This window comes from Ptiloglossa arizonensis, chromosome 9 (genome assembly GCF_051014685.1).
Source record: "Ptiloglossa arizonensis isolate GNS036 chromosome 9, iyPtiAriz1_principal, whole genome shotgun sequence".
NCBI lineage: Eukaryota > Metazoa > Arthropoda > Insecta > Hymenoptera > Colletidae > Ptiloglossa > Ptiloglossa arizonensis.
In genome coordinates, this window is record NC_135056.1 from 3,280,547 (window position 1) to 3,302,700 (window position 22,154).

General features: G+C 33.5%; 1 protein-coding gene and 1 long non-coding RNA gene across 2 annotated transcripts in view; both read left to right on the forward strand.

The window, feature by feature from the left end:
* LOC143151497 (unconventional myosin-XVIIIa) overlaps positions 1-22,154 on the forward strand; it is a 209,444-nt gene that overhangs the window by 23,213 nt on the left and 164,077 nt on the right. The gene's annotated exons all lie outside the window — the stretch shown is intronic.
* LOC143151499 (uncharacterized) lies at positions 1,610-4,923 on the forward strand. The gene is made up of 4 exons (XR_012993352.1): positions 1,610-1,744; positions 1,830-2,119; positions 2,878-3,854; positions 4,438-4,923. It is a non-coding gene; the product is annotated as an uncharacterized LOC143151499 (long non-coding RNA).

A 22,154-nucleotide genomic window follows, 5' to 3' on the forward strand; every position in this document is an offset into this window, starting at 1 on the left:
GGGTCATTTTAATGCCAGTGATACACTTTTCGCTCAAAGTGTGATAAATCGATGATACAAAATCATATACCAACTTTTGGTAGTTCGTTCTAAAGAGAAGGCTTTCGTCTTCAAATTCATTTTAAAACAAATTGCAAAAAAACGTGTATTGAACCCCGACGAGTCGTTAAAAAAAAAAGGAAGTATCTTCAGTTTCCAACCTCACGCTCGAATATAACAGCATTTTCGAGAAAATTCAATCTATGGTCGAGACAATAGAGAGACTTTTCTCTTTAAAATGAGTCTAGGTAGTACACTACTGTACTCTTTTTTCTAACAAAATTACAGCATTTCAAATGTTGGCAATTTTTCTTTTAATTTTGCTGCGTAGTGCATATTACAATTTAAAAATAACGAACAATTTGTGTGGCACAATTTCGATTAGAATGGGTTTAAATATTTTATTTAATTCTCGATATACTTCTCATTCTTAAAAATTTCAGCATTTTCGTATACCCTGCATTCTAAGTAGCCTGAAATATTTCATCGAGTATGGTTTTGGATTTTTTCACGCTGTATTATTTATCCTTACAAGCGATTAGACAAGGAACAACAAAAGAAGTCACAAATATATTGTCATCTTTAAATTTTTCCGTTTTAAATGTTTCATTGTAACTGATGCATCCAGAACTTCCATCAAATCCACATTTACATAGAGTATTTTGTTTTCTTGAGGTTTCACAAGTCTCATTGAGTAGTTGCTGCAATAACACTTCATATTTATTTTGCGTAGGAGATGATAGTAGAACGGGTGTAAACGATATCCATGGAAAATAATCGAAGCTATGAGAATGACGTAACAGTTCAATTTGTTTCCGATTTCAAGTCCTTAAAGTCCCTCGTGTTCTGGTAAGTGTGGTTGTTATACATTGTGGTAATATTTTTGAGGATTAATCACCAGATGGTGATATTCTTACAATTCTATTGCTACGACATATGCAAATTCAGATGTAGAATTTAATACGCGAATATCTATTGTCATTTGTTGTTTCGCTCCTTTGTTGCAATCATTGAATTTCATCCTTGTACAACCTTTTGGAAATACAACCTAAAAATACAAATCTATAATATTGAAGAAAGTAAAGAAAAACGAGAAAGAAATAAGCAGTATATGTACATTTTTTCATATGTTTATTGTACTGAAAAATGTATGACAAAAATTAAAAAGACTACATTAATGACTTTGGTAATTTGGACCACCGGTTTCTTACTTTTGATTGCTTGTAGAAATGAATGAAATTAAATTTACAATCTAAAAAAAAAAAAAAAAAAAAAAAAAAAAAAAAAAAAAAAAACTGTTTAGGATAATGAGACAAATAAAAACAGAAAGAAACAAGTGTCTTATGGTGCATGTAGTGCAGTAGCATGTTTTTTTTTTCGGCGGGTTTCACATTTGCATAATGTGTGTAAATCTAGGTGCAATATCGAAGACATTGTATTATGTTTTCTTCACTGTCTGTGTTACATAGGAAGCAATACCAGCTTTTATTTTCAACGTCTATCTTTTTGTCTGAAAAGTGGGGCAATCGTAACATTTTCTTCATTCATTTTTGTTTAGAGTCTTGAAGCCCGTCTGTAGGAGCTAGCAGTTAAAAGACCTGCCTTTTGCGTTTCCCTCTGGCTTCTTCGTAACAGCGTCTACTGCGGATCAGGTACCAGTTTTGGTAACGAGGAAATCTGTTGTAAAGCCTTTTTGAAACATTTAGTAGGTGGTTTGAAATTTTCATCTTTGCTGTCATCACTGTTTTCTGAGTCAGATTCTTGTTCCAAAGATATGGATGTTTCTCAAGTTTCAGTTACAGAAGAAGAGCGCTGTCGGGTGTCAGTTGGAAGCAGTGCAGTAGCTTGAAAAATATGTCGATTAAGTGGCCAAATTCCTGTATCACGGAAAACACTGTCAGCATTAGCAATAGTAGCTGCTCTTCCGTACACTTCAGTCAAGAGGGATGGAATATTAATCTGCTATACCGATGGCCTTTACGAGCGTTCAGGAACTTTTCTTATGCTCAAATGGAATAAGTTTGTAATGGACTGAAAAATACTACGTCGAGAAACTGCAAACAGCGAGTTGTTTGCCCGGGTAACTACAGTAATATCGTTTTCTCGTAAAAAGATCAGGGCTTTTAGGTTCTTATTATGCATGATATGCCCATCCGACAAAAGGAAAGTTTTTCTATCTTCATTTCAATTTGTGTGATGCTTGAATTATTTTAGCCATATTAAAAACGGTCCAGTATCGACGTAATCTATATTCTATATTTTTGCAATGCTTCTAGTAGAAGCACCAATCTCATATGCGTCATTCCACTTTCTTGCTTTAAAAATGATCATTGGTGGTACGTACACCTCTACTGCACAGACCATTGTAGTCTTTTTTCTCGCTTGCCACTTGTAACAACACCTATACGATGCTTTCCTTTTTTGCTACTATTTTTATGCCCTTTTCGCCACGGTGGAAAACCTACATTCATAAAAGTGAAATAAATCAATAAAGTATTGTAAATACATTCTCTTTATTGAATTCTTTTACTCTTGCAAGCGAGGTAGTCTTTGGTTGCAAAATAGTCGAGAGTCTAGCCGCATAAATGCATCAAATCATTTTTCCCCTGCCTTCTTTTCCTCTGTATTAAATACACGGGGAAGGTTGTACTTTTCTGTTAGATTAAATGCGAGTTTTTGCACTTTTTTAATGGTTAAATCAAAGAAAGAATTCTCCTAGTATTAAAACGTGGTTCGATAAAATTTCCGCATATGAAGAGAATGTGGGTTAATTCCTCCTTTGTACCATTCGCAGATGATTTTTTTTTTTGCGAAGTGCTTTTTTATTTTTATTTTTAGTACTCCGTATGCATTTCCCTCCCTTTTCGTGGGGGAATTTTCTAAAAACTCTTCCATTCCTTTGGCGTCGAGGGTATTGTGGGATTTCCCGCACTCGGCCTTTCCGGTTGCGGAATCTATCCACTACAACCACCATGGTGGCCATACTCGCACGATTTCGGGGAGGTTACTAAGAACTGGAAACGGTATAATATCCGGTGTCCCGTTCCCCTGTACAGCGCGCGTCCCATATCTTCGTCAGAAGAGTATCGTTTACAGGAGCAAGTCCACACTGTCTTGTCGTTCTTCTTTTCGGAGGGCCACGTGGCACGGAGGCGGGTAGGTGGTTCACCACCCCCGTCTAGGGGGAGAGGGATGAGAAATCACCCCTCTCCTAACATTAGCGCCATGTGGGAGAGGGCCAATAAGCGGAGTCTGAAGCGTGAGGCTACCAGCTCGAAGGAGGGCCTTGTGCCACCACTGCCAGCAAACTGATACTCCCGTTTTGCGTCTTTCTTCCGCGACATTACATGTTTGCAGAAGGAGACCCCGGCCATCCAGTTTCTCTCGCTGTCGTGCATGGTCCTCCCCACGCCCGTCTGTGAGATACCCCCCTCGATTATCCTTACCAGGACACGGCGCTCAACTGCCTATGCAGGGCACACTTTCAAGGTGTGCTGCATCGTGTCCTGGTCGCCAGGATAGTGCCAGCAGCGCATCGTTACTTCCTTCTCTATACGGTGCAGGTACTGCACCGTGCAACTCTGGTAGGAGTGGCCGGATAGTCCTGACAGTTCACTAGCCAATGGTGGGTTGGACCAGATGCTGCTGGCTGCTACAGCAGCATGGACTACCGTTGAATCTAGTATTATCCGTCCACGAGAAGAAGGCACAACGTGTTTACATCCTCGCTCCGCCCGTAGTTCGTTGTCGCTTGTACGACCGTAAGCAAGAGTCACCATTGGCCGAAGACGACCATGAAGATTAACGGCGACCGAGTGAGAGACAATACTGCGTCATTGGCGTAGCCTTCTAATCGAATGTTAGCTATTAAGAAACAGAATGATTTCGTTCCTATTTAAATACTATCACTAATTCGATAAGTTGCTGATAATGAAGACACGAATACAATTTAATGTGCTTAATAATCAGTAATATTTTGAAAATTATTCGTAGCGAAAAGAACTAATTTGTATTTATTAAAAATAATATAAATCCGCTTATATTCATTTTTATGTAGATAAATTCTATATAATTACAATTTACACGAAAACAAGTTATACTGTAATTGAAACGAGCATAACATTTTCTTACATTACAAATCAGAAAAGTTATACTGGTTTTAATACTAACGTGACTTATTTTTGTGTAAATTGTAATTATATAGAGTTTATCTTGGTAGAGATGAGTATAAGCGGATTTATATTATTTTTAATAAATACAAATTAATTTTTTCCGATATAAATAATTTTCAATATATTATTGATTTCTACGCATATTAAATTGTATTTATTTTTTCATTACGAGCGATGTATCAAATCAGCGGTAATACCTAAACCGCAAGCAAATTATTCTGTTTAGAAATACTTGACGCTTTATTGGGAGCCTACGCCGATGCAACTTACTACGAATTCGTTCTCACTCGGACTTGGGATCACCGTCTTCGGCCAACAACGATTCTTGCTTGCGATCGCAGGAGTGGCAACGGACTACGGTTGGAGCGAGGATGTAAACAAGTTGTGCCTTCTTCTCGTAGACGGATAATACTTGAGGGTTTCGATCTCGCGTCCTGCCATAAACCGGATGCAAGCCAGATTCAACGGGGAAAATTTCAACAGGGCGATTTTTATATCCGCGGCCGACCTTTGAGGGGAAGGACGGTTTGATGTATTAAAAAGTAATACATATTATAAATCCACACCAAGACGAAAGTAAACATTTGGTTGATACAAGTCGTGGTCATTTAATTTACAATAGTACGGACTGTATAAAAACGTCGTCGCTTTCAATGATTATTTTTCGATATGGCCTAATGGTATACACGATTCCAGGCAAACGGGACGGGATGTACGTGTCTTATAAACTTGACTTTAAAAAATGGGCTGTTAAATCTTCACATTACAAACTGTAGTTTAAAAGTAGGAGAAAACAAGTTATAAATAATTTCAGAAACAAAATGGAACTGTTGGTCGATTACGTAAAACAGGGAATAGGAATATCGAATGATGGAAACACAGCAAGAAAGTTTTTTTTGCATCCTTAGAGTTATCAACGTCAATAACAGGTATAATAGTATTTTATATGGCTGGTATTAAATGCCAATCACAGTGCATAAACTTTTTTTTACGAAATAAATATTATATAAGAAATGCAATAGGGACCATTTGGCACTTAAAGCCTATACTAATTACGTCACGCAAAATGATTAAAACAAATTCAGCTATTGTTAGCCAGTGTTTTGATGACGTTTAACCTTTTCATGTAAGAATCTCTCAGGTATTTCATGTGCGCAGTCCATGATAGTTTCTTATTCAAAATGAGATTCAAAAGTTCGATGTTAACGACGAATTGTAATTCTGTAACTCTCATAATTAATTTCGGTTCTGTCAGGGAATTTGTTTTTTTTTCTGCGAAGGTGATGCAGTGAGTTTTTTGGGCTGAGAATTTGAAACCTGATTTGTCTGGCCATTCTTGAAGTTCGTTTATAGATGTTTGTAGGAGGTCACATACAGTGTTAATGTTTATTCCATTGCATATTGATATTATATTGTCTGCGTATGTGTGAGCTTTTATTGGTATCCTTAGGTTTTTTATACAATCATTTATTCCAATTAGAAAAAGGCTAACACTCGTGACAGAGCCTTCAGAGGTGTCATTTTGTTTATTAGTGGGTTTAGAAAGTGTCCCATTGACTTACACCTGTATGATCTTTCTGTGAAGAAGTTTATTATAAACGATAGCATATTGGTATTTGTATTTAGTTCGGTGAGAGCTTTGATGATTTTAGGCTTCCAGATCGTATTGTATGCTTTTTCAATATCGAGGCATACGGTTATTAGGTAATCGTTTTTCTGAAGAGTGCCACAGATCCATGTTTCTATATTTGTTAGAACATCTATTGCGGAACGATACTACCGGAAACCGTATTGTAGCGACGTCAGAAGGTATTTGTTTCTAGGTACCAGCGTGGTCATTTGTTTATAGTCTTTTCTAGAAGCATGTATATATTATTTGTCAGGGCAATTGATCGGTAGCTTTCAAGTTTGCTTTTGTCCGTATTAGGTTTAAGAATTGGTATTCTACCATTACTTTCTTCCAGTTGTCGAGGAAAAGTGGATCCATATGTAATTATACGTAATAGGTTACTCGATAAGTTTCGTCGTTCGTTGTTTTATTTTTCTAAAGATGGTACTACAGTTTGACGAACGTGTGTGAAGTTTTACGTAGATATACAATTCGTATATTTACAGTTGTTCAAAGTTGAAGTGTCATAGAATTTTTTTACAATGGAAAAAACCGACAAAACTTATTGAACCCTGACTATAGTTAATATTGCTCGAGTTAAATCGGAATTGAGTCTTCACGGTGAGCTAAAACTTTGATTTCATTTGTGCGGTGATCGATGATATATAAGCTTTCCATCATCCCTTCTCACTGTTTTTTATCATTTTGCGAAATTTGACTCTGAGTTTTTTGTAACTCAATTAAATTTTCAGTGCTAAGATCTTTCTCGACACGGTTGGACGCATGGTAACTTTCTCGTAGAGCAATTTTTCATTCTTCGTTTCACCACAATAGTGCACTTTTCCTGGTTTTGTTTAGCTAAGGAGTTTCAAACACTTCCTTTTTGTCACGGATTTGACGATGGCTCCAAGTACATTTATTATCTGATTTATTTTGGTTTGATCAAATTTCGATTTCTTCTTTTCCTGCTAGCGATTTCGAGACAATTAATTCATATAACGACCAATTCATTTTGTTTATGTTCCACTCACTTTGTTATTGTTTTTATAGTAGGGGGGATATTATCTTCGACTGTTATGAAATAATCGCTGTTGTGCAGGTCGTTTAGGACTTCGTGTTAGAAAATCGGTGGAACATTCAATTCTACTAAGCACTTTATCGCGCGAGTAAAAGCATAAATTTTAGTTCGATGTGCGAAATTAGGTTTCATATAAACGTCTTGTGTGAAAAAGAAAAAAGGAACAGCAGAAAATCACCAAATGCCAAAAAGGCAAATAATGATTTTGTAGGTAAAGGACAACATACTACAGTTTGGCAATTCGGAGACATTCGGATTCTCTCGAAAAGATAATGGGCGTTGTGTGGGTCATTTTTTGCCATAAAGGCTCCACGAATGAAAATTCTCAACATATAAATTGCCCGTTGGAATCATCAAGTTTGCACATGTGGCGAAAGACAGAGCAGATAATACACTCGATACCTTCAAACGTGATCCATCGCTCAATCGCTAAGTTTTGAAAGTTATCAAACTTATTTACGAAGAATTGTCTTCAACAAGTTCATTTGAAAATTGTTTGTGAGTGAAAACACAAAATAATAATAAATCGCTAAGCTCTTTTATCGAAATTTTTGTTCCGAAATATAATCATTGTGGGAAATAAAACTTTGAAATATCTACGAATTTGAATGTACAATTTTAAAATTTCTATCTGAGATGTCAATAAATATTGAATGACAAACGGATAACAAGTACTCGAAATAAGTACAAAATTGATCGTTCTGAACGACGATTAATAGAAGCTGTCGAAAGAGTTCGAATGGAAACCACAATGGAAAAAATTACGCTGTGGGAGTCTTTTGAATGAAAAGGTTCTCTTTATGGTCCCGGCTTGACAGATTAGCTAATCGTAAATGTGGGTTTTATTATACGAAACATAACTGTAGGGACACAAAATTTTTAACGCATTTGTCTTGATACAGTGTTGTTTTAAACAGTGTCCATGATATTTTAAAAATTACTCGATCAATTGACTTCGTATAAAGTTAAAATTTACATGCGAACATAGGGCTCTGGCACGAAGTAGAAAATTATTTCAAAATTTATATTTCCTCTAAACTTTTCAGATTCATAAATTAAAAAACAAAAAAAAAAAAAAAGAAAATCGATAATCAAACTTCAAAGAATTACCATTCTTTTAATAATAGTTATCTTTTCTTTTGTTTCACTTCCTGCTATAACCACGCTTATACTAATCAGAAATATCTTTTGTATTTCCAATTTAGATAAGCAGGAGATCCAAAATCACGGACAATATAAGGCGATTACAGACGAGGGCAAACAGTGTTGTCAATTTTTACTTTCCTTCGATGAAAACAATTATATTTACTACTAAAACATGTATAAATATAACCTGATACTTTTACTGCAAAATGTTTCATATTTTTTGTATACAGAAATCCTAAGAAATGTTAGAAAATACGATATATCACACTTGAATACCTCCTTAAGAGTGTAAGCAGAAATATTTTTAATTGGGTTTTAACTTGAGTATGGAATTTTATTAAAAAGAATAAATATTTCAATTTAATTGTTGATCTTAGAACTAAATATGTTTAACTTATACGAAAATAATACAATGAATGCAATGACTCGTGTATTTTCATGCGGACACAGCGACTGACAACGTTACTCCAAGTACGTTATTTCTTAAAATTCCAAGCCGTTGAATCATAAATAATGGAGAGGAGGTCGCTTGAACGACTATAAGCATTTGTAGCCGATCCAAGTCCTGTTTTACGGATATATTCTCGTACCTCTTCTATTAAGGCTAGCTGTCAATTACACATTAAATTCTATGTCGTAAGTAATTCGATGCATCAAGCATGCCTAATTGTCGGCAACGCTTTCGTGGATATATTCGCTGTCATTAATTCCGATCTTAAATACTGTACTTTTACTTCCTGTGCTTCCACTTTCTGTTTTATGTAATGATATCTTAATCGATATGTTTGCTTCTATTCGTGCAGGACTCGTTTTTATGCGATCAGTTCTTTCGTCCCTTGGGTGTAGTTATATTTAATGTTTCTCGTATGTTACAAATATCGTAAAATGTGCTTAGCAGGTAACCAATGTATTTTATTTGAATTTGAGCAGAAACGATTTGATACATTGGCAGTATAGGCTGAATTCTTTCTCGTCGTATTGACTAAATAAATGATGCCCACTGTTAATCGCGGTATGGCATTTTCTTCGTCTCGTAAAGTTTAATCCTGTAACAGTCTAATAAATTTATGAAACATGTATAGGCTAAATTAATTCTATCTATGATATAAAATGTATAAAATTATGTTTTACGTGTAACTTTCTTTTTAATAATTACTTCGGTGCGGTGAACTTTGAAGCACAGGATACAAAAACTTGCAATGCAGTCCAGACAATAATACCTGGTTTCTCTTCTAACTTTCTTTCCATTAGTTCGTTTCGATCAACATATTACACATTGTCTTGTTGGTTTTTCTTTGTTAACAGTTGGTGAAATAAAATTGATAAAATGTCTTCTCAATCACAGTGTGTCCTTCTAATCACCACTCCGAAACAGCTTTCTGCACTATTAGTTGCAGTAAATGAAATGTTAGAAAGATATATTTCTTGCCATTTTTGTGTCGTGATAAAGTCTAAAACTGTCTAGTATTACTTTCATAGTTTGCATATCTATTCTTTTCTATTGCTAGTAAATTTACCAATTTAGAAATGATAAAATATTAAAAATGTGCAAAATAAATGATAGAATACAATGGCTAAAGAAAGTGGGGTATACAATAATAAACATTGATATCTATGATAGACTAAACAATCCTGCCACGTCGTTGAGCTTGAGTCTCAGTCGTACTAAACTGTTAAAGGGTTAAACTTACCTTTGGGATCATCGATTTCGTAACTGTTGAGCCCTGTGAACAGTTAAAATGAGTTTATTTTATTGTACCACTCGTTATCTGATTGTTTTAGCTTATGTAGTTTTTATAATTTGCACACTAGGTCTTCTCTTTCGGGGATAGCAAACATTTCGAGATGATGCATCTACGCCTCATTGTGGAGGTTCCCTTAAACATATGCTGGATGATATCAGCTCGATGGACGTGCATTTCTTTGGTCGTAGTCATCGACAAAAATTTTCTCATTGTTTCATAACTCACCATGGGAAAGAAAATCTCTTCGTAATCTATTCCCTTTTCTTCTCTGTGACCTTTCACGATGTGTCTCGTTTTGTATTTATCTACCTTTTCATCTTGCTTCTTTTAAATCTAAATACTGGTTAACATTTTCTTGTTTTCGGGCCGTGAATTTGGTATCCAAGTTTTATTCGTCGTCAATGTTTAATGGGGTAGCAGTGCCATGAATGGGGCATTCTGTTATTTAGGATTAGATAACGGAAAAAACTAAACAACCTATTTAATTCTAGTTCGAAGCATTTGAAAGATCAGTTCTTTGACTATAAGAATGCATAGTGTTAATCAGTTCTTTCTACGTTTATCTGATTTATTTTTTACTTAAAAAAAAACGTGCATTTCGTCTCGTTTGTAAATTGATTGAATTGAATGAGACATACGAATTCATGAATGTAACAAAATAAAATAATATTGGTATTAACCTTATAATTATTGTTTTTTTATATTATTATTTTTATCCGAAATAACATAATCGTTTGAACATTTTTGGCTAGTATCACATTTTAAGTATAGAATTGTCAATCATATGTCCAGGTAATACCACTATATACTTTAAAACTAAAAGTTATCACTCTATAAAAAAAAAAAACAATTAATAAATTCGAAATAATAAAATAAAATTATAATTTTAACACCTCAAGTGATCCGTGAAATTAGAGAAAGTAATCCAAAAATTGCCCAACTTTTTTCTTTTATCAAATGATTGGGTTAGTTAGTTTAAAGTACGAAAAGTAGAAACAAGATGGTATAGATAAATATTTATTGTAAAAAAGGAAAAAGTAAGTTTAATATGGCGTACTAAACATTTAACTTAAATAGAACGAATAATATATTATTAAAAATTTAATCGCATATATATAATATTTGAAAAGAATGTACACATAACTCGATATTACAATCTTTGCAAAAACGTCGCATTTCTTTTCATAGTCGTTTTTTATTGCGTCTAATTTCTCGTTTTTACATTTTTTAATTAATAAATCGATTAGAGCACCCTGTTTTTGATATAACACGTACGAATTCCATACAGCTGGATCTAAAAAATGAGCGAATATCTTACAACGAAACGTTTTACCATGTTTTTTTATAATTTCATAATTACGTAAATGCTAATCTCACTTATCTACTTCTCCCAGGGTATTATTATAATTAATTATAGCTTTAGACTTTCAGATAATTATCCCGTATTTCTCTATTTATTGTATTTTACTACATCCATATTGTAAATTGTCGAATGCATAATTTCATATTTTTTTGTCCTTCCATTTCAAAATGTGTATCTTTCTTTTTTAAAATTAATTATTTTACCTGGTTTTGGTTCTTTTTCCAGGGTTATGGAATTTGTTTTCGGTTTTGTTTCATAGTTACGTAATTTTCAGTTTTTATTATAACTGAAATGTCAGCAAGTTAAGATGACGTGTAGAAATTGTCTGTACCTATACAATAATCTTTACTTAAAAGAAGTTTCATAAGCGTGAGTAATATATGTGTTGGTATCGGTATATGTTAAAAATTTTCGCCTAAAATTCTCTTTTTTTTTGTATATATTATAATAAGTATAATTTTATGCCAAATCTAGGTCTCCGTAGTGCTAGGTATTGCCTCTAAAAAAGCCTACTTTTGAAAAGTTTATTTACATAGAATGAGCGAAGTCTCGAATAAATTATTTAAATGGTCAAAACTTGTCCATATTTTGAAGAATTTTGGATTGGTGTGATTGCTGCTATTGAAAGTTATTATCTTTAATATATATTAAAGAATTAAAAAAAAAAAATAAATCTGCTAAGTGTCATAATTTTAGGGAAAAAAAAAAATGATGCTTCAATACTTTTCTTCTTCAACCAGTACCGTTGTAGTAAGGGTTTATGTATTATTCCTTGCAAATAAATATATTTTTGTTGAATTGATTTCCACCCATTTTTTTCACGCGAAAATGGACGCAATCTACAAGATGTTAAATATTGTATTTATGAGCATGTTTATTTGTCTCATTAACGGTAAGATTTACTATAGAGACAGAAAAAAATGTTCAAAAATATTTAAAATGCTTTCCTGTGTGTTTTGACATTCAGTGTATTTGTAGTAGGTATTTCGGTAAAGGAAAAACTAAACACTGTTGGATTATCAGAGTGTGGATTTATTTTAATAAATTCGTCCAATTCGTTTGATACTCTTTCGCATTCGGATTCATCGACAAACCAAATTTGTCTATCACTTATTGTGGAACCACAATCGTCATCGCTTAAAGAAATACCTGAATCGTTAGTGTTAGCAATGTACGACTGTCTGCTATAGCAAATTATAAAATAGTAAAATACCATTTTACTATTAGATTCTAACAATGCAAACTCACAACGATTCAAGACTGAATTTTAGGGAAAGGAAAAAAAGTTCTTTCTTTGCCATCATAGAAATCCGTGAATTAAAATGGGAAAAAAAATAATATGCAGTTTTGAGCATTTGGTAAACCATCTTCAGAAGTGGTTTGTAGAACAGCCGACAATGAGAAATTTATTCACGGATTTATTATTATAGGAAGAAACCATTGGAAATAGAAAATAAAATTAAGATATCGACTTCATTCAATGCCAGCAGTGGCTGGTTAACAAAATTTAAAGATCGACACAATAATAGGTTAACGAAATTTAGAGATCGACATATAAAAACTTAAATTCAAGTTTTGTCGTTCGATAAAACTTATCGAGCAACCTAGCACTATACTATTCAATAAGTTTTATCGAACGACAAAACTTATCGAACAATCTAGTCTAAGATTAGTTATCAAAGCAGCTAAAGACTCGCGAACTTTATGGTTTGCCGCCATCATGTGCCCTCTTGCTTACTTGCAGTCTGTCGCACTCGCCACAGCAACTACAAAAGCAGTGGAGGGGATAAAGAGACTACTTACGACGAAACACGACCTATAACGAGACAATACTGTATTACGCGATTCTGAGATAATCGCGGACAGTCACGGGCGTCACTTAACACTAGAATTACCGATAGATTCCAGTATATTAAGGTGTCCCTCATATGTATCTCAGAAAAATCGATGATTGAGAAAAAAGAAACGTACGAAATTGATTATATCTACTGTACAGAAAAAATCATAACGCCTTTTGAAAATATGCTATGGAGTTTAAAGTAAATTTCTTTGTAGAAGCAGTTGGAACCAGTCATCTTGACTGGTTGGTAAATCTAGTGTTAAAGGGTTAGAAAAGAAATCTTAAAGAGAGCAGTTTAACAAAAATATCTCCATAAAGATAACATAAAATTAGTGACACAACAAATGAAAAATGTTTATGGCATTTTTTATACCGCATGTTTCATGTATCCATTTCTGACACAGATTTTGCTCTGATATTAGTCGTCAATGTTTTGTAAATGTTTCGTGTTTCTTTACAAATTTGACATTCGTCGTCATTTTGGACTTTTCTTCGTGTTTTATATTTACGTTTAATAGTAGTTTTTTTTATCCAATCTAGATTTTGTAATATTTAACAAAACTGTACTTTTGTTCTTCAATAAAGGAGGTGGCGTCGATAAAGAAGGTCGTTATCGAGTTGTCACATTCCAACTGTTGGAACTTCATCACGTGACTCGATCGTCACGCAGAAATTTTCGTACTCTGTCGGTAAAATGCGGAGTAGCATTATCGACTGTAGATCTTCTAGTAACGTAATATCTCTGTAAGTTACTAGAACTTGTTCTCAAAATTAATAAAATGTTACATTATAGTTACTGTCGGATATTTTTGCACTCAGGTATAATTGTTTATATAGGGTGGACCAGACTTGCAGATTTATAAATGTTTCCATGCCCCTCTGGAAGTCTTGACTTTCTTCACGTGTCCTAATTAATTTTCCTTCTTTGTTTCTAGGATAGGATTGTTTTCGGTTTTAATTTCACTTCGGCTTTACGTATGATATGGTAATCGTTACCATGATTCGTAGTTTTCATCAGTTAATTTTTCAATGCTATAAACCCTATAACTTTGTTAATATTTTATTTCAGTATACCTTTAAACATTATATCCATAATCTGTTGGCTTAAAACTGATTGTATTTAACTTGTACTGAAGTAATACAAAAAATGCAATAATTTTGTACAATCACCGACTTGATTGCATTGTTTTTGAAAACTGACTGACTGAAAACAGATGCAGGTCTTTATTTATCGATATATTTTCTCATTAATAGTGCTGTATTTTGTTAATATGTAAAAATAAAAAGGGGGCCCAGTAATTGTTGCTTAAATAGTAATTAATACTTTAAAAATGGAAAATAAAACACAATAATTTGTTGGTATTTTTCACATTAGTTATAATATGTTTCATGAAAAATAGTTTATTATCATAGGTAACCCCATGGTTTCTCATGCTATCGATTAAATAAGAGAATAAGAGATTGTTCCGCATGATAAACATAATACGGATAGTTTACACGATCCGAGTTAAAAAATAAATAAATAAAAACTAATACTAAAATTTTTAGAATCTAGAGTTATGGGAACAAATATATGATTCATTGTATATTCCTTTTATGGTTGAGTCGAGTGTAATAGAACTAATATTAAATTTTTTCGTTAATCGAAAGTTTTCATTTATCAGGTGTACAGAAATTGATAATTCATTTACGTCAGTAATAACGGTGCTTTCGTCTCAACGAAACAAAAAATATCGACAATTTTCTAACGATACTTCTAATTTTTCTCTTATGTTTATTAATTTCAATCACACGTGTGAAAATAGTAGATCGTGATAGCGATACATTTTGCAAACATTCTTTGGTACGTTCGTTTCCGAATGTTGTAGCCATTTTGATGGCACATTTTTTAATCAGTTCACCATTCGAAAAGCTATTTTTTGCACATGCAACAGAATACAAAGCCGAAAAACTGTGCTTCTAATATGTTAAGGTAGTGGCAGAAGAATTATTACTTTGTCTTTTACTTAGAAATTTTACTTTCAAATTCTGCACTGATTCTATTCGATATTGTACAGAGTATGATTCACACATTTTCGCACGATGCATCTAATAATGCCGAGAAATGACAAATATTAATAAAATACTAATTTTATTTATATACAACTGACAATTTTTCGCGATGAACTAAACATGAAGCTTGTTCATCGAATTCTATAAACAGAAAAATCTATATTCTATTCCATTTTGAAACTGATTATTCACTTTGGGAATTTTTCTTTTTGACGTAGCGCAGGAATAGAAGGAATTATAAATAATAATAATAAAAAACAAAAAGAAGAGAAGAACATTGATAAAGTAAAGTAAATTAAAATTCTATACGATGCTTATTAGAAAAACGAGAACTAAAGGACGAAGTAAAGTTGAACACTATTTATTGAAAATAATCTTCCCAAAGAAAGTTAAATTAAATAATAAAGAAATAATAATTACTAATGATGAAATAAATAAAAATAAAAATGATTTTTTTTTTTTTTATTCATATTCAGTAAGTGAACCGTATGACGTATTTATATCCGTTACTTCTCAAGCCACGTAAGACATCGAAACATACGATTTAGGCCAATCGGTGCGTGATGCGAGAATAAGTGACTGTTGTTGCACTGGGACGTAGTGTATGTATACATACTGTATCTGGAATCAAGTAGGTGGGGGTAGTTTAATAGGAGAGAAATAAAGTTCTTGTGATTCACGAGCCACCAGTTTTCCAGATCTAAATTAAAGTATTAAAACTATAGTTCGTTCAACGGGACGAGATATGCACGCGATAAGTGCGCGATCAGATCAGAGCCGGCTTCATAATACTCAGACCCAATGATAGTAGAACATTTTTTCTAAACTTCATTGTTACTTTTTTGTAATTTAAATTATTTGACTTCCAATTAAATGATTTGTGTAATCAACGACACACATAATAAAGAAACTATTTTTTCGAACGATTACTTTTTAAAGAAATATAAGATAAATATAGTATAATAACAGAATAAATAAAATAAGACAAAATAATTTTTTGTTACAAAATTTATTTTGAATCACTGTTTAAACTACTACTACTACTACTACTACTACTACTACTACTACTACTACTACTACTACTACTACTAGTAAATTTTATTCTTTAAATCGCTAACTGGAAGGAGTAAGAGAAGGTGGCACAGTGGGGACCGTCCCACTCCTTCACGCATCGTGCGCTAAAGACATTGGAGTGGGGAACCTCGCGTTCTATATTATTATATAATATTACAAATATTATTATATAACATTATTAAACTTGAAAATATTATAATCTTATAATACAATAGTCTTTGAAGGACCTCTTAAGGCCATAAATCGGGTTCACTGACTCATTAGAATTCGGAGTAAGTAGCGAGTTTTATCTCTGATTGCGAGCTAGCGATGTGAGAACTGTAGGATAAGGAATGTGAACAAGATACACCAAGAACAAGCGTAACTTGTATTACGGACATCAAGTCGCCATGCTTCAAAGCGATTGCGCGCGCATATCGGTGTGACAACGCTAATGCGAAATGAATTTTTTTATATTTCTCGTTGTATCTTTATGAAAGTATCACCAATGGATCGGCGAGGCTTTTCTGGTGAAAATGAGTCCAAACACGTTCTTATTACGAGGCTTGTGTATTTACAGAGTTCAAAAGTGTTTCGGTTTACACACAATTAAAAATGATACGATTAGACTTGTGTTTGTGCTCATTTTTATAGGGAAAACCTCGCGAATTAATTGGTAATACTGCTATGAAGATGTAATGAAAAATATAAGAATTTTTAAATTTCATTACAGGATGAAATACGATGCGGTTCCCTGTCGGCAAAGATCGCCTTCGGCAGCCAGCTGGCTTTTGTCGCACAGTTGCCGACTGCTTGAGTCAATGGATTTCTCGCGCTGAAGAAACATAAACAGTGATGGGGATGACTCCGCGCCTTGAATCCGGGGTAAAAATTCGGTTGTGAAAGTGGGTATTATCGTATTTTATTTACATCATCACCAATAGATAACACCTTGACGGATTACGGTTTCTTAGACGTTGCATACGATTAACTCAATGACACAATTGACTATATTTAGTCGTACTATTCCATGTTTATTCAGTGTCTGTTAATCCAATCCTTATCTCTCTTAATGTAAGTTACGAAGCTGATGCCCGACATCCAAAAAGCATCTACTGCAAAGGCAAACATAATGCGTTAGCGTTGTCCTAGTTAGTGAGGTAGTGAATAATCTTATGGAAACTAAAAGTGTTTCCTGCACTAAGCCCCCCCACCTTCCCCCTTTAAAGGGTAGGTTTCATAAAACTGCGTAAGGATTGCCCGAGAAAGTTAAACAATTTCCATTTTTCGAAATTGATGGCCTTTTAACACTTTCGAATCGGGACTGTTAGGCTAAAAACACTCATTCAATGGGGGGCCTTTGTGGAAATATAATAATGAAGAAACGTTTTCTAGAACTGTACCACACTACTTTTTTAATTGTAATGATTTACATAATGAACAAAATATTCACATTTTCATTTCCAATAAAAAAAAAAAAGAAAATTTTATTTTTAACGATAATAATTCCTTATAGATACATATCTTCTGTAATCGCTTATATTAAGATGAACCCTATTAGAGAACTTAATTAAAACTATTGAAAATATTATTGTACTTTTATTATTAATATATTATTGTGCCATTTTGTTAACTACAGTCTATTTGTATATTATATAGGGTGGGTCGAAAATCATAATACATCCGAGCAGGTGGTGCTTTTACGTGAAAAAATAAGAATAGTTATCGTATGTTCTACTACCGATTGTATCTGTTCGAGATAGTGTTTAGGGCATACGAAAGAAGAAATATACGAATAGAATATTTCAAATATTACAAATTTGAAATAAAAAATTATTGAAAAATTCGGATGATTTATAATCGACAATACGTTATACGATGTTCAAACACCATTAATTCGTCGAGCACACGTACGTATGCGACAACAATACTTGTAAATTACCAAGGAATACTTGTAAATTACCAAGATTAATAATAAGTAGAAATTCTTTATATTACTTCAACTACACTATCGTTAATCGACACTACCTCGAACAGATTCATCTGGTAGTAGAATACTCGCTAATAAGATCGAATTTAATCGTTTGTGTATTTACACAAACTTCAATATTGGTTATCTCGAAAACGAAGCACCAGATGAAAAAAAGTTACAGCAAATCTTTTCTCAATATTTTCACGTAGAATCGCACCCTGTCCGTGTGTGCCACGATTTCCGATCCCATCGGTTTATAAACAGTTACATTCGTTGGGCCGAACTACTGCCGGAGACTTCTTCACTTATCCTATTGGTCTTTATTTTTCCATCCAGACCTTTATTCGTTTTGGATAACTTCACTGAACGACGACGACGACACTCCCACAACTGTCAGCAACAATCCACCTCTCCCCCTCTTTTTACGCGAGAGAAATCTTTCGAAAACTTCCTTGACCTCGGAATGGGGTCGAGAGTAGTACAAGTAGTACGCATTTCTCGCACTCGCCATTTTTGGGATTTATCGTAGACGTAATAGCACAATAATCCATGGAACGGCAATGGCATGTGCTATCGCTACTTTAAACATCTTTAGGCAGTGATAACATTAAAGAATGCTCGGTGAGAGGATCTTTATCCTCGCTACAGTCCACCCTATTGGAATGCTCCAAACTCTTGCCACCTTTTGGACAGCACAGAGCAGGCACTTGGTTCCACGTTCTCAACTGACGAAGGAGCTCGTCAGATTTCTTTGACTTTTATCTTCTCTTTCGGGTAGCTTCTTCTGGATAAATTCCTCCTGAATTTACCCGTGAAGGCCTCGCACATCAACTGGACCAGGTTGATCTTCGGTCCGCAGCATGTCCGCGTATGACGTGGGAGAACACACACACACACAAACACGGGGAGTGTAATCGCGGTGGTCTTTAGCCCCAAGCGGTAGCTGAGATAGTGATGGCTATTTGAGCCACTGTTCTGTGATTTTCCGACCAACTATCGTGATCCATGCCTCCCCTGGGAAGGAACGACGACTAGGCTAACACTACTCGGACTGTAGAAGCCTTCTTGCTCTCTTTAATAGATGCTCCGTCAGGAGGGAGCAATTCCGTCCAGAGAGTCGTTAGTTTGTCATTTATGAGAAGCTCGAAGCTCCGTCGTAAGTTTCATAGCAATAGAAGGAGAACATTCGAAAATATAGTTTGCAATAATGAAACGTACAAGCTTGTACATTATTGATAAAAAAAATTAGTTACAAGAACAGGCATTGTTTACTTATTAGGAGGAACTGAAATGCGATTGGTAGATTTAAATAGTTTCTGAAGGAAGGGCGTTTCTATGCAAATAAGGGTTGTGTATAATATTAATATTAATATATATAATATTAATACATTATGTATAATATTAATACATTCTGCAGTATAATATTAATACTCGATGAAATGTTGAACAAATTTTCCGAGGTTCTTCATGGTTTCAAAATAAAACACCGAAGTTATTATAAAAGAAGTTCAAAGAATTTTTCACGCATTATATATTCTCTCTATGGGCGTGTAATTATTCGTAGCAGAAAGAAAATAAACAATAGTGGTTTGAAATTAAAGCGTCGTAAGTCAAGAAGTATTATATTTCTAAGATAAATAAATAATATTTAGCTGTCTATAAATTGATGATCAACATTGATCATCCTTGTAAGGCAGATGTGAAGTTAATGAAAATATGGGACCTGTTGCCATGATTAGTTCTTTGTGTGAAAAGAAATCGAAAAGTCCATCAGTTTTCAATTCTAAACGTTGTTAGCGAGATATAAGCAGTTAAAATTTATTGCTTTGCTATTTGATGCGCGTTATGCATTATATGTGTATATATATATATAGTCATATACGTATCAATTAATTAACCGAATTGTTGCGTATGCATACATTTGCATGCAAGAAATATGTGTTCGTAACGTTCACACGTGTAGAAACTTGAACTGCTATATTACGATAACGAGGTCACAAATTGCAGAATGGAAAAGGATTTCTTTTTATCGATGGTGGTACGAGGAATTGATCTCGATGAAAAGACCCACATTTCCGTTTACAATCTATATACTCATCGATATAATGCTAGCAAAATCTCTTACAGATTGAGATACCTTTTAGAGGTTTTCCAGTATATTGAATTTAAATTCTTTCTCGTGTAATAAGTAATGTTTTTTGATACAACATTGTTGCATTTCGTCCTGAATCTGCTATTTGCACTTATCAGTAAGACTTATCGGATACTTCACAGACGTGATACTGTTAATCGTTTGGACAGTCTCAAATTACTTACAAGGGACATCACTTAAGTATAAATGGTCGATAGGGAGAAGGGGGTGAAATTAATTCTCAAAGTTGAGAGAAGAACACATTTCCCTCGATATTTCGAAAACGATGAGGCTTAGAAAAAAGTGGCTTAAACAAAAATTGCGTAATTTTGAGTAATGAATTTATATTAGTTTTGCAAAATATCAATTTGTTTAAACAATACGTTAAGAAACGTCACTTTTTATACTTTTTTTTATACAATTCATGGTTTTGCATCTTTACAAATTTGCCAATATAAACTGTAAACTAAAAATAGAAAATGCGTATATTTGAAAATTTTGGTTTGGTCCTTTCAATCAAAGTTAGTGTTGGTACAATAAAATCAGCTTCAATATGGAACGTGTATTTTTGGAGTGCAGACGAACAGTTGTAGAAATATATGATATAATAGCTGTTTATATTACGCCCACGTACTGTTAATTAGTACTTGTCGCAACTATCAAAACTTTTTAGAAAGTGTAGAAACTGTAGAAACAGATAGGGAAGATTTTTATAACCGCGTGACCGAAACTACACCAGAAAATACAACTACCTGAACTCTCCACAACTTTTATTAAATATTCCTTATATTTGATTCATTTCTATAAATGTGCTAATTTAGAAAAGTACTAACTTTATTAAGTGTGGCATTAGGTCTTTCAAACTGTCTCGAAATTAAATGTATAATGCCATTAAGTGACTGTTGTGTTGTACGTTTGTAAACATTTGATAGTCAAATATTTTTTCTAACAACTATATTATAGGTAAGTTTCATTAAAATCAGCGATTTACACTTAGGTGATGTTCCTTGTTAGTTGATTATTGGTAAGTACATAATTAGTATGAACAAAATGTTCAAATGATTGATAGGGTCACAACTGAAGCAGAATCTGTTAGTTAAGCCTTATGAGTCCATCTAAGTAGATCTAAAACGAAACGTAGTAATTAATATCGTTCTTTGTGACAAAAGCGATAATATTATGTCATTGAATCGATTATAAAAACATACAAACTTCTTAACTATCTTTTTTGTATAAATTATAGGTTCCTATAAATTTGATCCGAATAACTCGACTGATCCACCCTGTGATAATATCTGATTTCTACAGATCACAACAGTACTAAAATTATATGGTTTTACACTCTGCTGGGGGAACGATTTAACTTCGTAAACTCCATTTTTGTTATAATTAGTGAAAAATACAAATTTCTTTGATCGTGAATGATACATTTTCAATTGGTCTTCAAGTAATAACATTTAATTCTTTGTACGTTTCTTTTTTTTTTTTATGTAAGTTTTTAAGGTCACTTACAACTTTTGAATGTACAACCTTATGTGTGTGTGTATTGTTTTGCCTATCAGCTACTATATTAGGTGTTGAAACGAATTTAACCATCTAACAAACAAGAACTTTTTTATTTATAAAAATTATAAGATTGATTATCCATGAAAAAGTTGAAAGCGACGTTGTGTACTTACATAAAAAAAAAAAATACAAAGAATCAAATGTCACTATCTTAAAGATCCATCGAAAACGTATGAAATTCTACGAGTTTTGATTTGTCCACTAGTTACGAAAAAAATTGAGTTAGTCAAGTTAGGTAGTCCACCTTGTGTATTAGGCTGATTTTAAATGAAATTATACGTTGTCTAGGTTTAAACGTATCTTAATCGAGGGAATGTAATTAATGAAATTATATAATGTTTTGTGTTGTTGAAAGTAAATAATTTTTATAACCGTTGCAAATTCTACA